Source organism: Pristis pectinata, chromosome 2, assembly GCF_009764475.1.
Source record: "Pristis pectinata isolate sPriPec2 chromosome 2, sPriPec2.1.pri, whole genome shotgun sequence".
In the NCBI taxonomy this organism is placed as follows: Eukaryota; Metazoa; Chordata; class Chondrichthyes; order Rhinopristiformes; family Pristidae; genus Pristis; species Pristis pectinata.
In genome coordinates, this window is record NC_067406.1 from 109,719,222 (window position 1) to 109,735,186 (window position 15,965).

A 15,965-nucleotide genomic window follows, 5' to 3' on the forward strand; every position below is an offset into this window, starting at 1 on the left:
TGGCCAATTTCACAAATTTTTGTAAAGGACCTGATTGGGTATTAGTGTTAAATGCAGCCATATTTTTGCAAACCAAAAAATAGGTGCAATCAAACAGGATATGTAAAGATAAAACAGCACATAAAAAAGCTACATATCAGATGAACTGAAATCCTGTATTCTCCAGTCCTCCTGTTACAGATCAAAGTTAACTTGTACTCTTTCAAGTGCTATACTTTCATTGCAATATGAAAATCCCATGCTGCTTTCTTTACATCATAGATTCTGCAGTGAAACTGACTTGTGGAGAAATAACATTTGGAAATTGTGATTCAGAATTTCAATTCTGGTTACCTGACCTTCTCTGATGACCAGAATGGTTCCATTAGGTTCATGGGGACACAGTTATAACTACATCACTGAGCTGCTCAGCTTTCCAACAATCAGGAAGATAACAGTACACAACTCTGATAACTACCTATTGTCAGACAACCACAGAATAACCATTTCTGCAACCCTCAGCACGTAGTTATATCTACTTTAAGAGATGCTACAATGGGCTGACTACAATGGTCTGACCACACTGGTCAGTTGAATTGCCAACAGAGCAAAATATGTTGATGGGTAGAAGCATAAAGACCATCACCAGTTATCTCTCAAGTATTGCTAGAAGCTTCAAAGATAAAGCTTTCTGAAGTAACCTGGCAAATAATTTTATGGAGAATTGCTTCCATGCTCTAATGAAGCCTATATAATTAACACCTTAACTTTCTGAAAATCACACAAAAGAGATATGTTGCCTTCTAGGCAGAATAATGCTAATTCTCAAATGTAGTACAGAACAATACATGCTTTTCTTTCCTTGCATTGTATGAGTCTGTATCTTTGCTATTTCTTTAAAACCTTTTAGATACTTCCTCTCCCTCAAACCACTCCGTGGTCTTTGCAGCTAATTTCCCGACACACTCTTACCAAATCCCTTCCAGAAATCCATATAGAAAATATCCTTGAAAACTCCTCTATCCACCATGTAACTAATCATCTAAAAATACTAATGCAGGTTAGTCAGAAGTGATCTACTCTTCTTAAATCCACATTGACCACATTTGATCAGTGAACACTTGTTCAAATGAGGTCAGTTAATTCCTGATGATAGACTCCTGTATCTGCTATAGCACTGATTCATCCATGCTTCCTCATTTGCTCCATCTCTTTTTTTTCCCCATTAACAATAGAGTGGCAGTCTCCAATTTCTAAACAGAAGTAGGATTCTCAGATCAAGTGAGCTTTTGATGATGAAGGTATCTGCAAATTCCTGCCTGGTCCTTTTAATATCCATGGGAAAAAGATCAGGCTTAGTGGATTTGTAAGTCATTTGTCACAGGATTTGCTCCAGTGATATTTTCTTACTTATAGTAAATCCACTAAGTTTCTTTTTTAGATACGACTTTTTGGTGAAGATGGTTAAGAATTATTCAGCACCAACTGTTATAAAGGAACACTTGTGGTTTTGAAAGTGGGTTTATTTTCATGCTCGCAAATGATGGATTTTTATGATTCATATTGGACACATGTAGTTACCTCAAAGGATTATAGGGTTGGAAAAGATTACATTGCAAGGGAAAGCAGAGGTACCAGAAGGATTTAAAAGTAGGGTTGCTTACAAAGACCATAAGACATAGGAGCAGAATTAGGCTATTTGGCCCTTTGAGTCTGCTCCACCATTTGATGATGGCTGATTTATTTTTCCCTCTCAACCCCATTCTCCTGCCTTCTCACCGTAACCTTTGATGCCTTCACTAATCAAGAACCTATTAACCTCCGCTTTAAATATATCCAATGACTTGGCCTCCACAGCCATTTGTGGCAATGAATTCCACAAATTCACCACCCTGTGGCAAAATAAATTCCTCCTCATCTCTGTTCTAAAGGGATGTCCTTCTATTCTGAGGCTGTGCCCTCTGGTCCTAGACTCTCCCACTACTGGAAACACTCTATCCAGGTCTTTCAATATTCAGTAGGTTTCAATGAGATCCCCCCTCATCCTTCTAAACTCCAGCGAGTACAGGCCCAGAGCCATCAAACGCTCCTCATACATTAACCCTTTCATTCCCGGGATCATTCTTGTAAACCTCCTCTGGACCCTCTCCAATGCCAGCACATCCTTTCTTAGATATGGGGCACAAAACTGCTCACAATACTCCAAATGTGGTCTAACCAATGCCTTATAAAGCCTCAGCATTACATCCTTGCTTTTATATTCTGGTCCTCTCGAAATGAATGCTAACATTGCATTTGCCTTCCTTACTACTGACTCAACCTTCAAGTTAACCTTTAGGGAATCCTGAACTAGGGCTCCCAAGTCCCTTTGCAGCTCCAATTTCTGAATTTGCTCCCCATTTAGAAAATAGTCTATGCCTTTATTCCTTCTACCAAAGTGCATGACCATACACTTCCCTATGCTGTATTCCATCTGCCACTTCTTTACCCATTATCCCAATCTATCCAAGTCCTTATGCAGACTCCCTGCTTCCTCAACACTACCTGGCCCTCCACCTATCTTCGTAACATCCACAAACCTGGCCACAAAGCCATCAATTCCATTATCCAGATCATTAACATATAACGTGAAAAGCAGCGGATCCAACACAGACCCCTGCGGAACACCACTAGTCACTGGCAACAAACCAGAAAAGGCCCCTTTATTCCCACTCTTTACCTTCTGCCAGTCAGCCAATCTTCTATCCATGCTGGTACCTTCCCTGTAATATCATGGGTGCCTATCTTGTTTAGCAGCCTCATGTGTGGCACCTTGTCAAAGGCTTTCTCAAAGGAGAAGATAATGCTGGAAGATTATGATGCTGAGGAGGAAAGACAAGAGAATGCTCAACGAGAAAATAAATGTTGATGTGGGTTGGTTGGACTGAACAGTCTGGTTCTGTGCCATGTGGTCCAAGGTAGTCCAAAGCCATTGCAGTTGCTTCTCCACCCATGACCAGACATAGAAGGGATTAAGACAGGTACGGTACCAGCCGACTGGACAAGGGTAGAGGGGTGTAGGGGAAGAATGGTATGACTAACAGTGCCTAAAGCAACAAAAAAATCAAAGCAGAGAAACAAGAGAATATATTTGTCACAATCACATTAGAAGCCACTAGTGACATTCTGGATCTTTAGTTATTCTAGTAAATAGAGGTATAACAAGAGCTGTCAGTCCTGTTGAATGCATGTCTGATGCCATGTGGGAAATCCAGAATGCTTCTCACATTCAGGAAATGTCATTGAGTAGAAGAGTTCAAACTCTGGATTTGGACCTTGACTGGCAGCTAGCTTGACTGGAATACAACAATATAAGCATGATGCTGCATGTTACATGGAAAGCATGTTTCAGGATGTAGTCATCCTAGAGTACAGTGCCCAGAGGCAGAAGGGGAATGGCTACTTGCTCAACAAACTAGGAGGGATTGACAGGTCGTACAGGACTCCCCTGAGCGCTCCCTAACTGGTATCCACCTCTGGAGGAGGTGAGCAAGGCCACAGGCCAGTCCATGGCACCATGAATGACTCATCTTTGAGAAAGAACATTCATGGATGTCAAGGAAGCTACAGTGATATGAGATACAATAGTTCATACGGGGAAGGGCAAATGGCTGTTTCTATGATCACATACACAATTTCAGGATGGCACATTGCCACCCTGGTAACAGGCTCAATCATGACATTGAGTGGGCAACAGAATATCATGAGGTGGGAGGGTATACAGTCAGGGATACATGGTCCATTGCAGTATAAATGACTTGGATAAAATGAAGAATGAGGCCTTGCAATTAAACTATAAAGAGCTAAGGGTGAGATTTAAAAGCAGGATTTCACTGCCTGCACTACAGAAATAGAAGAGTATAAATGAATGTGTGGTTAAAAAAAATTGGTGCTGGAGGGAAAGCTTTAGATTTCTGAGGTTTTTTGACCAGTCTTGGGAGGGATGTACAAGATGGATGGGTTACAGCTCAACAGGGCCAGGAGCGATATACTTGTGGGAAAGGTTGCAAATGCTATTGTAACAAGTATAAAGTAGCTTGGCAGGAGTAAAGGAACCTAACACCCAGTTTCAGAAGAGGTTTGAGGTAAGAGTAAATAACAAAGTATGGAATTTAGTGAATAAGTCTTGATGGCACAGGAAACAAAAGCTGGAAAAGGGGAAACAAGGAAGATTTCTTGTCCTTAATTACTTATATTTCAATGCAAAGAGTCTAGGAAGTGAAGTGAGAGCACACATAGACCCATGGGAGTATGATATTGTGGCTGGAGCTGAAACATAGCTTAAAAATTAGCAGGAGTGTCAACTCAGTACCCCTGGTTACAGGATTCTCAGGTGAAAGAGATACGTAGATGAATTGCCAGGCTCAAGTACAATGTATCCCAGGGTCTTAAAAGCAAAAGGAGAAATGGCACTGGCTCTAACCATCATTTTCCAATCCTCCTTGGCTGCAGAAGTGCTTCTCATGAACAGCAAGACTGCAAAAGTGAGAACACTGACTTTTAAAAAAGCAAAGGGATAGGCAGCCAGTCAACCCTACATCAGCAAAGGGCAAATTAGTAAAAAAAATTCCACAGATCAGCATAAAGCATCATTTAGAGGGACACAGTTAATTAGGGATATTCAGCATGGAGCTAATATGATTAATATTTTGGATTTGATGAGGCTTAATAACAGTTACACATTTGATGCAGTACACATGGATTTTAGAAAAGTATTTGTCAAAATCTAAAATGGAAATTGATCAAGTAACAGCCAAGGGTTCCAAGGGAGAAAGCCACAGCTTTGGAAACACTAAGAACATAAGAATATAGGCACAGAAATAGGCCACTCAGCCCTTTGAGTCTGCCCCACTATTCAATACGATCATGGCTGATCTGCCCCAGGTTTCATCTCCTCTTCTATGCCAGTTCTCCATTGCCCCTAATTCTCTGATTGTTCAAAAAAAAAGATCTATTTCCTTTTTAAATACCCTCAATATCTCTCTGGTTTAGAATATTCCAGAGGTTCATCCACCTGTGTGAGAAGTTGTTCCTACGCACCTCAGTTTTAAATGACCATCCCCTAATCTTGCAACAGTGTTCCCTCGTTCGAGATTCTTCTAGTGAAAACATCTTGACATCTAGCCTGTCATGCCCCCTCAGGATCTTATATGTTTCAATAAGATCATCCCTCATTGTTCTGAATTCCTAAGAATATAAATCTAATTTCTTTAGCCACTTGTTTCAGGCCAACCTTCTCATTCAAGGAATTTGCCTGGTGAACCTCCATTGGGCTGCCTCCAATGCCAGTGTATCCTTTCTTAAAAAAGGGGTTCAAAACTATACATTGTTCTACTCCAGGTGTCGTCTCACCAGTACCCTGTACAATTATAACAATACTTCCCCATTTCTAAACTTCAACACTTTTGCAATAAAGGTCAACATGCTGTTTGCCTTCCAAAACAGAAAATGCTGCAAAAACTCAGCCAGTCAGGCAGCATCCGTGGAAGGAGGAACAGTCAGTATTTTGGGTCAGCGACACTTCTTCGCCGAAGGGAGAACTAAATTAGTCTGGGCAGCAGCAAAATGTGGACGAAACCAAAGGAATTTCTCTGATAGAGTGAACACATGTGGCAGATGGGATAAGGTACTATGATTGTGTAATTTGTTGCTGATATGGTTCTGGCAGACTGGGACGTGTTCAGCAGACCAAACTATAATACAGAGAGGAAAAGAGAAACAGCAGGCAGAAATGCTTATATAGACAGAAGGAAAGAGCAAGTTATCTCAAGTTAGAGAATTCGATATTAAGTCCGAAAGGAACATGAAATGTTTCTTGAGCTTGTGTTGGATCTTGTAGCAACAGTGCAACACTGTAGTAAGTCTGATGAAGGGTCCCTCATCTGAAACATTAAGTTTCTTTCTCCATAGATGCTGCCTGAACTGCTTAGTTTTTCCAGCATTTTCTGTTTTGTTTCAGTTTTTTTTTAAGATATCTTTATTAGTCACATGTACATCAAAACACACAGTGAAATGCATCTTTTGTGTAGAGTGTTCTGGGGGCAGCCCACAAGTGTTGCCACATTTCCGGCGCCAACATAGCATGCCCACAACTTCCTAACCCGTATGACTTTGGAGTGTCAGAGGAAACCGGAGCACCAGGAGGAAACCCACGCAGACACGAGGAGAACAGAAAAACTCCTTACAGGCAGCAGCTGGAATTGAACCCAGGTCGCTGACGCTGTAATAGCGTCATGCTAACCGCTACACTACCATGCCAGCATCTGCAGTTTTTGTATTTTCATTTGCCTTGCCAACCACTTGCTGCATTGCGTATTAATTTTCTTAGATTGGTGTATGACACACCCAGACCCCACCTGTACTTTTCTCATCTGAAATCTTTCTTGATTTAGGTAATAGTCTGCCATTAAATTCTTCTTACCGAAGTGCATGACCTCGCACTTTCCCACATTTGCCAAGTTTTTACCGATTCTACATTCTGTTCCAGAGTCCAAATGTCCTCATCGCAACATACCATCCCATTCAGCAAACTTGGATATATTACACTCTGCCCCCATTCCAGATTATTCACATAAATCATAAATAATCGAGGGCTGAGAACTGATCATTGTGTCAGTAATAGGAGATTTAATTGAGGTATATACTTTGATAAGGAAGGGTTTGGATTTGTTAATTGGTGTAAGGGAGTTGAAGATATCTTTATTAGTCACATGAACATTGAAACACACAGAAATACATCTTTACGTAGAGTGTTCTGGGGGCAGCCTGCAAGTGTCACCGTGCTTCCGGTGCCAACATAGTACGCCCACAACTTCGTAACCCGTGCGTCTTTGGAACGTGGGAGGAAACCGGAGCACCCGGAGGAAACCCACACAGACGCAGGGAGAATGTACAAACTCCTTACAGACAGCGGCGGGAATTGAACTGGGTACTGTGCCTGCCCTCTTCATCCAAAGAGTAATGAGGGTCCAGAACTCACAGACGGGGAGGATGTTTGTGATAGAAACCATCAGAACATTCTTTTGAAAAAAGTACAGGATGAGAACAAGAAGTACAATCTACAAGGGTAACGGAGAATGGGATGTGGGAGCAACCTCCTGAATAGCTCAAAATGGCTAATTTTTTGACTGCATGCACATTTAACAACTAAATGGCAACCTCCTGTGCTGAAAGCTTCTCTGATTCCCCAAAAGGAGAGGATGACAGGCTCACCTGTTCAACCACCTCCAACCCTCTGCACTTCGGTGACTCTGATCTTTTGTGTAGCTCTCTCCTCTACCCTCATCAGATGGCAATGAGGAGGCGTACAGCAGTAAGATAGATTGGCTGGTTGAGTGTTGTCACAACAACAACCTCGCACTCAATGTCAGCAAGACCAAAAAATTGATTGTGGACTTCAGGAAGGGGAAGTCGGGAGAACACGCACCAGTCTTCCTTGAGGGTCAGTGGTGCAAAGGGTGAGCAGCTTCAAGTTCCTCAGCATCAACATCTCAGAGGAACTATCTTGGGCCCAACACATTGATGCAATCATGAAGAAGGCACACCAGCACCTCTACTTCATTTGGAGTTTGAGGAGATTTGGTATGTCACCAAAGACTCTTGCAAATTTCTACAGATGTACGGTGGAGAGCATTCTGACTGGTTGCATCACCGCCTGGTATGGAGGCTCCAATGTGCAGGATTGAAAGAAGCTGCAGAGGGTTGTAGACTCAGCCAGCTCCATCATGGGTACAACCCTCCCGCCATCGAGAACATCTTCAATAGGCGGTGCCTCAAGAAGGTGGCATCCAACATTAAGGACCCTCACCACCCGGGACATGCCCTCTTCACGTTACTACCATCAGGGAGGAGGTATGGGAGCTTGAAGAACCATACTCAACATTTCAGGAACAGCTTCTTCCCCCAAGCCATAAGATTTCTGGATAGTCCATGAACCCATGAACACTACCTCGTTATTCCCCTTTTGCACTATTTATTTATTTTTGTAACATAGTAATTTTTACATCTCTCTCTATTTCTTGGCACTGTACTGCTGTTGCAAAACAAATTTCACAACATATGTCAGTGATAATAAACCTGATTCTGATTCTGATTGATCACTGGTAGCTGAGCTTTCAGCTGCCTCTGCCCCAACCCCCGAGACTCCCATCCTAACCCTTCCAGCTTTACACCCTGCTCTCCACATTTGTAAACACTGCCAAGTGATATTTGTCCTGTGAAACCTGAAGTGGTTCTCTCTGTGTCTCGATCTGAGCACAGAATCTTACTGCACAGCACCACACCCAAAGGGAGTTGTACAAAATCTGCTAACCAGCTCGTATTTAAAAGGGATGTGTTCATTACAGATAAATGATTCCTTTTTACAGGCAAAGTGGTGAACTCATTACCTCTTGTAAATCAAACATTTGTCATTTGCTTGCTGTATCTCTAGACAGCCTGCTGACTGATTTGGAACAATAGACTCTGGAAGGCTTTTGTGCCTAATGTCATGTCAGGTTACTATTGGGAATGGAAGCCAACCTGTTGTCCATTAACATTTTACCAACACTTTATTTATTCTAGCAAGTCCCTTGCTTGGCTGGAGCAGCGTGAGAAAATTCTAACTTCTCGGTGTCAGGGTTGCTAAAGGTCAAAAGATTATGTAATTCCTCTCCACAGCTGTAAGTGCATCCTCACATACAATCATTCACCATCCGTAGAACCAGAAAGGATTCCACTCCATCCCTGTTCAAAGTGATTGTGGCAATCAAATTATACAACTAAATGCTTGCCTTCTAAGAAATGATCATGATGCTGCCATTTTGCGTCAATTGACGGTGCTGCAATATTTGTTCCGGTGAGTGGGAGGTAACTTATGGAGCAATCAAGATGACCATCTAGGCTCTGTGGTTATGATCTTCTGGCATATCATGATTTCAGGAACACTGACTCAAGGAGTTGCATCACACAGCACTGTGTTTACAACAGTTACATAACAGAATGGTATCAGGAAACCAATCATTATCGAGTATTTGCTGTACGTTTCCTCAATAAAGCCAAGTTCCTTCAGGATCCTCCATGCTTCAGTGCATTTCAAAGAAGCCTGGACACGCGCAGTGACTTCCAAAGGACTTTTGCAAAATTCTGTGGCACAAATGTACAGAACATTTGTTCAGAATCAGGCCTTCAAAACTTATTAGGCCTACTTCTGCAAGACTTAACCAATGTCATGGAATCCAGCACTGGAACCCCCTGTAGATACCAACTGTAGGTTGGCTTGGTTGAATAGAATAATCAGTTTTACACTACTTATAAAACTGAAGATATCGTAGTTACATCTGATTATTGACTAATTCTGATTGAGTTGGTGACCCAGGTCGTGCTGTTGGCCAGATGACAATCTTAGAGAGAATCTATGCCTAGGCACATCGCATTCCGGACTTCCAGACCTGCACAATGCAACACTGAGTCTACAGAGCACCTGTAACCCATTGAACTGGTGGCCAGATACACTTCATATTCACACTTATAGCAGTTAAAGTTAATACATCCAAGGTAGCCCAATCCATTTGAATGGGGTCCCCATTCAAAGGGATGGAGCTACATTAGATGTATTAAAAATTATTGTTGTTTTAAATTAATTCACTGTAGATCAAATGGTTTTAAAATTAAATCTTGCTTTTAAAAATTGTTTTTAAAAATTACCATCCAGAGGTCCAGTTGCCCTTTGTGGTCCACTCCCAAGAGATGAGGGAACCTTGAGGTCATTGGTAGGTGTGTGGTGGGTCAGATCAAGCACAACCTGTCAAATTTCTTTTAACTCCTCCTATCTTTTTCCAAACCAAGGCATGAGGCATCTCTCTCTTTCATATCACGTCTTGACAACTTGGGAATCTAGGTCGTGATTCTGGGTTTATGTGAAAATCAGTTGAGGTGATTAATGTCAAAGCTGTTTTGAGTTAACCTTACTAACTTAACCTGACTGCAGATTCAGGAATATCCTGTTGACATTAGGATAGAGGCTGAAATTATCCTTGCAGATTTGGTAGATTCATTTTTATTCCAAGAATTATCTTAACATGTCTTTAACAGGTTATTCCTCTCAGACATCTCATCATTAACATGTAACCACTGTCTTGTACTTCGAAACTATTAATTATCAGTTTAATTATAATTATTCAGAATTCTGTACATCTCACCTATAATGCTGCTGCTCTCAGTACTAAAGTGAGGCAATGCCTTTATATCTTTTTGGAGGGGATTAAAATCACCGAGATTTGATCTAGAAAATTAATTTTAACAAATTAATTAAAATAAGGTTTTGCAGAGTGTTTTTAACCATTAATATGCACAATTTGTTTGTCTCCACCAGAAATGCAACTGATTAACATGGAATATGTATTATTTGTGGAGGTGAATGTGTTTTGTTGCTGCCTGGATTTTTTTCTATTAAGAGTCCATCAGCTATTAGAACATTAGTACAGGTGTTGGTGTTCAGAACTGGTTAAGTGATAGATTTTTTGGTGGTGTCCTCTATCCACAATCTATGATTTGTACACAGTTTGTTCTTGCAACGTCCCTGATGCTGACAAGGACATATTTATTGTTCATTCCTAGTTGCCCTGGGAAGGAGGTAATGAATCTTAACAATTGCACTATGTTTTTGATGCTCCTACAGTGTTGAGCAGAGAATTCCAGAATACTGACAAAAATCAAAAGATAGAGTGGTGATGCACATTCATGTCACGATGCTGAATGACTTGGAAGAAACTTGAAAGTGATGCTGTTGTAATATAATTGTAAACCCGTTCTTGAAGACTTCTGCACAAAGGAAATTTTCCACAGTAATGAATTATTGATCTTTGCATCAGGGAGAATGAAAGGCAATATATCACCCTAAAAGCACAGATCTCTAGATGCAGATTAAAATAAAATATTATAATATATTTAACATTTAGAGAAGGAAATATACTCTGTTAATACAGCCCACTACAACAAATCGATAGAAATGATCGGCTGTGGTTTGGTGCAACATGTCTACTTGCCACTAATTGCATATTGTTGTGGAGCTGCACTGGGCAAGGGAATGAGCGTGATGAGAATGGGAAACCACTTCAACATTCAGTGGTTAAATCAGGTAGTGTTGCTGCATTTAAAACGAGCCTTGCTGGATCTCTAAAGAAAAGAGACTGGTAAGGGGCCAGGTTGGAGGAAGTAATTAAACTGGAGCAGGCTTGTGCAAAGAATAAACACCAGCAGATTCTAGCTGAGCTGAATTTACTAGGTTTTATGTTTTATATCAAAAGTAGTTCCACGTGGAACTTCCTGGTCCAGGACAGGAAATTTAAAATGCTCTTAAAATCATATAAAAGATTCTATTCACAATGTAACTAATCTTTGTTTACTACTGGAGAAGCTGAACATAGCGGATTAAATTCAAATTTAGAGAGGTGGTAAACAGATCATGAGGTTGGCTGATGATTTTAACACTGGGCGCAAGAAAAGGTATAGGGGAGAAGGTTAGCAATTAGTTCCTAGCTCAAGTCCACGTTTGTGTGCAACCATACTTGTCCCTTAAATGCCTTTGTGCAGCCCATCCAATGCCTGTCACATGTGCACATACAGCAGCATGGCCCATATTGACTTTGCTCACATGAAGGGAAGGCTTCACACAACAAATCTTTCCAAAATGTCCCCACTGCATGATTAGTGTTTTGTGCACCAAATGACTGCAGACTTGGCAAATACCTGTCATCCTAAGTGGTTTCTAGGTTTACAAACTGACAATACAGCTTCTTCCTATGGGTCAAAATGGGCAAGGGAACATGTCACAACTGAAGGAGCATCCAGCCCTGAAGATACAATCTTGTGTATTCTTGCACAAGATTGTATTGTTTTCTTTCACTCAACTCCTGTACCAATGAAGGTACAGGAAATGAGTGAAATAAAACTGTGATCAAGCCCACACTCAAGGCCATTCTGCTCTTTACATGTCTCGTCACCCTCCTTCTTCATTGTGTTTCAAGCATGGAGACTACCATGAGAACATCACACACAATGCCCTGATGTATAACACTGTCTCTTGCGGTTAATGCCATATAAAGTCTATTCACTAACCCAATGTGTTCGTCAAAAGAGATGAAATGTTATAAAAAGCTGATGAAGCATAGGATAGGCACATGTCCTAAGGCCCCAGACCACCTCTCTGGCTGCATTCCTGATACTTTATCTGATTACACCTCTACTATCCATCCACCCATGGCCAACACCCTCTCTATCTTCTCCTGATCCTCCCTCGGGCATTCCAGTGCAACCAACAGCTCTCTTCACCACCATTCTGACCTGTTGTCCAGCTGATTCCCCCCTCAAGCTCCACAGTGGGGGAGGTGGTGGATGACAGGCCTTTGTGTGCATAAAGTACACGAGGACTGAGGTTTTCCTGGTAAATCATTGAGCCTTGTGCACTACCAATCCGCTCTGTTGGGAGGAGTCCTTGCACAAACTGATGTGGGCCCCCAAAAAGATTGCTTAATGCATCCTTTCAAGTATGGTAATATTTCCGGTCCAACTATGCCAAATTAACAAGAAGAGCTACATTGCAAATGGGCCAGAACAAGGCAACACATTACAGCATCTTGTGTCACTGTACACAAGCAGCATCAGCAGAACAATATTTCAGGACATGGTTGCAATGGAGAATAACGCTTAACAATATGACTAAACATTTTGACATACAGACTCCAGCTCCAACATTAGTTCTGCCCATAACCTGCATGACCTGAAGGCACAAACCTCACAACCTTTCCGCTCTCAGATTACCAGCACTCTACTCCAATCACTGGCAGGCTTCTAAATCCAGGCAGCTTTCCAACTATGTAGCTCCTAATGCCAAACTCTGGAGCAAAGTTAATTATTAGCTTCGTTTCTTCACATCTCTAACATTCTTCAGACATCACTATTTTCCCTTGAGATCCATTTCCTTAAATAACATCTTCTCTGAATCATTTCTTCCACACACTCTATAATCTCTTGCCATGATGGAGCTTGGAAGTCTGGTGTTAGACATATGAAGAATTCCTGTCTATCAAAGCCAACTGACTGCAATTGGAGCCTCAGAAATGGGGACATTTGTCTGGGAAAAGTCAGTGAAACTGCTTCACTTGTCCTGGACCTTTATTGTTGCACAGCAATGTTGGCAGATGTTCTTTTGCAGTCCAGGCCCATTCTCCTGTGTAGAGTTGAATGTGCCATGTACAAGCAGCCAAGTGGTGTACTTTCAAAACTCAGTTCCATTGATTTCAGTTTCATTGATTTTTAAACAGTCATTCACCTTGTCACTGAGTTCCGGTGGTCAAGCATGGAGTGACAGGTCAGCTCTTGGAATACTGAGGTACAATCAGAATGATGGACCCCTTGGCGAAAGCTTTGCAGGGAGCTTACGCTGCTGTCAACATAGCTTTGGGAGTCAATGCATGAAGAAGCCCATAGCTCTATAAGTCTTGAATGCCTGGATTCAAAGACTCAGTCCTCATACAAATCACAGTGCGTAGAGGCACTGCTGGGCAAATAGTAGAGTGAGCATATCAAAAACTGCCAACTATCAATTTCTCATGAAGTCTTAATTTAAAAACATTTAAACAGAAAACAAAGGGACCAACTGTAATACTGGCTAATTTGCTTGAAAGCAGGAAATATTTTTGAAGTGTAGTCTCTACAGTTAGACTGTGGAAAACATGGAAGCCAAACTGAATTCTGGCAATCAATCACAGAGTGACAGGTCTCATGAACAGCAACCTTTGACAGGAACCAGGGATTTTTTTTTACATTCACATGAGAGGACATGATAGTTTTGTTTGTCAGGGGTGCCCAAGAAAGCACAGACATTTTATTATTTGCCCTCATGGCACAGGGTGTCCCCCAACATCAAACTTATAGGAGCTGCACTTCAGAGCCCTAGAACACAGACACAGGTACTTCAGCCCTTCGAGACACAAGGGACTGCAGATGCTGAAGTGTGGAGCAACAAACGATCTGCCAGAAGAACTCAGCAGGTCAAGTAGCATCTGTGGGAGGAAAGGAATTGTCTGATGCAGTGTTCCGACCCAAAACGTCGACAATTCTTTTCCTCCCACAGATGCTGCTTGACCCGCTGAGTTCTTCCAGCAGATTGCTTGTTACTTCAGCCCTTCGGGCCTGCTCTGACCATCAAGTACCGGCTTACACTAACCCTTCCCTGGTACATTTCATTCTCCCCACTTTCCAATCAATTTTCCCCTCAATTCCAACACTCATCTACACACTGGGGACAATTTACAAAGACCAATTAACCTACCAACCTGCAACTTTTGGGATGTTGGAAGAAACTGAACGAAAGCTGGAGGAAACCCACAAAGTCACAGGGAGAATGTGCAAACTCCGCACATCAGCACCAGAGGTCAGGATTGAATCTGGGTCACTGGAGCTTGACCATCTGTGCCAATTTGGGCATGAAAAATAAATTACGAACTATATAATAAGAGATGAAATTACTAAATGGAAAAATATTAACAAAACAGAGCCAGGAGCATGAACTTCTGAAGAACAGGATATATTTGTCCAGCCAAAGAAATAACACAAGTCATCAATTAAGGAGATGCAGTGGCTGTGCCTGGTCTTGTAAATATACTGTTCTTGAGATGGTAGGGATGTACTGGCTCAGCTGTCTTCTGATTTCTGTTGTGATTTCTTTCATCTACATCCTCTTGCATGAAATACTATATAAAATCAATCTTCTATAATTTCCCACATCTGATCAAAGAGCAGTAAAATAATAGCCTTAAAAGAGCAGACTTAGCATTTTTTGTCAGTTATGACTCAAGTGATTGAGCCTTTATCTTTCAGTCAATGGCAGGCACAGTGGTGTAGCGGTTAGTGTAACGCTATTACAGCACCAGCAACCCGGGTTCAATTCCGGCCATTGTCTGTAAGGAGTTTGTACGTTCTCCCCGTGTCTACGTGGGTTTCCTCTGGGTGCTCTGGTTTCCTCCCACATTCCAAAGATGTACGGGTTTAGAAGTTGTGGGCATGCTATGTTGGCGCTGGAAGCGTGGCAACACATGCAGGCTGCCACCAGCACATTCTACGCAAAGATGCATTTCACTGTGTGTTTCGATGTACATGTGACAAATAAAAATATCTTACTCCTCAGGAGTCTAAAGAAATTCAGCATGTCCCCTTTGACACTCACCAACTTTTATCGATGCACCATAGAAAGCATCCTATCTGGATGCATCACGGCTTGGTATGGCAACTGCTCTGCCCAGGACCGCAAGAAACTGCAGAGAGTTGTGGACACAGCCCAGAGCCACACGGAAACCAGCCTCCCTTCACGGACTCTGTCTATACCTCTCACTGCCTTGGTGAAGCAGCCAGCATAATCAAAGACTCCACCCACCCAGGTCATTCCCTCTTCTCTCCTCTCCCATCAGGCAGAAGATACAGGAGCCTGAGAGCACATACAACCAGGCTCAAGGACAGCTTCTATCCCACAGTGATTAAGACTATTGAAGAATGGTTCCCTTATACGATGAGATGGATTCTGACCTCACAATCTACCTTGTTGTGACCATGCACCTTATTGTCCACGTGAACTGCACTTCCTCTGTAGCTGTAACACTTTACTCTGTACTCTGTTATTGTTTTTACCTGTACTACCTCAAAGCACTCTGTACTAACTCAACATAACTGCACTGTGTAATGAATTGACCTGTACGATTGGTATGCAAGACAAGTTTTTCACTGTACCTCGGTACAAGTAACAATAATAAATCAATACCAATACCAATAATTAGTTCAGGTGTCACTTTTCAGACAAGATGCAGGGCTGGATCCCAATGATTCCAGCCTGCAACTTGCAGTCACCACACACACCAACCCTGCGGCCGCACTAACTTTTTGTGGCCATGCCGTTCCCACTGTGCTGCTGTTAT

At 41.9% G+C, this 15,965-nt stretch overlaps 1 protein-coding gene across 4 annotated transcripts in view; it reads right to left on the minus strand.

Moving 5' to 3' along the window:
- Positions 1–15,965, minus strand: part of marchf1 (membrane-associated ring finger (C3HC4) 1) — a 398,492-nt gene that overhangs the window by 257,236 nt on the left and 125,291 nt on the right. Inside the window, exon 1 of one of the 4 annotated variants that reach the window (XM_052041697.1) lies at positions 2,699–2,793. The exons of the other annotated variants lie outside the window; for them this stretch is intronic. The gene's annotated coding sequence lies outside the window, so the exon portion shown is untranslated. Of the gene's footprint in view, positions 1–2,698; positions 2,794–15,965 lie in introns of those variants that run through there. 4 annotated transcript variants of the gene reach the window in all.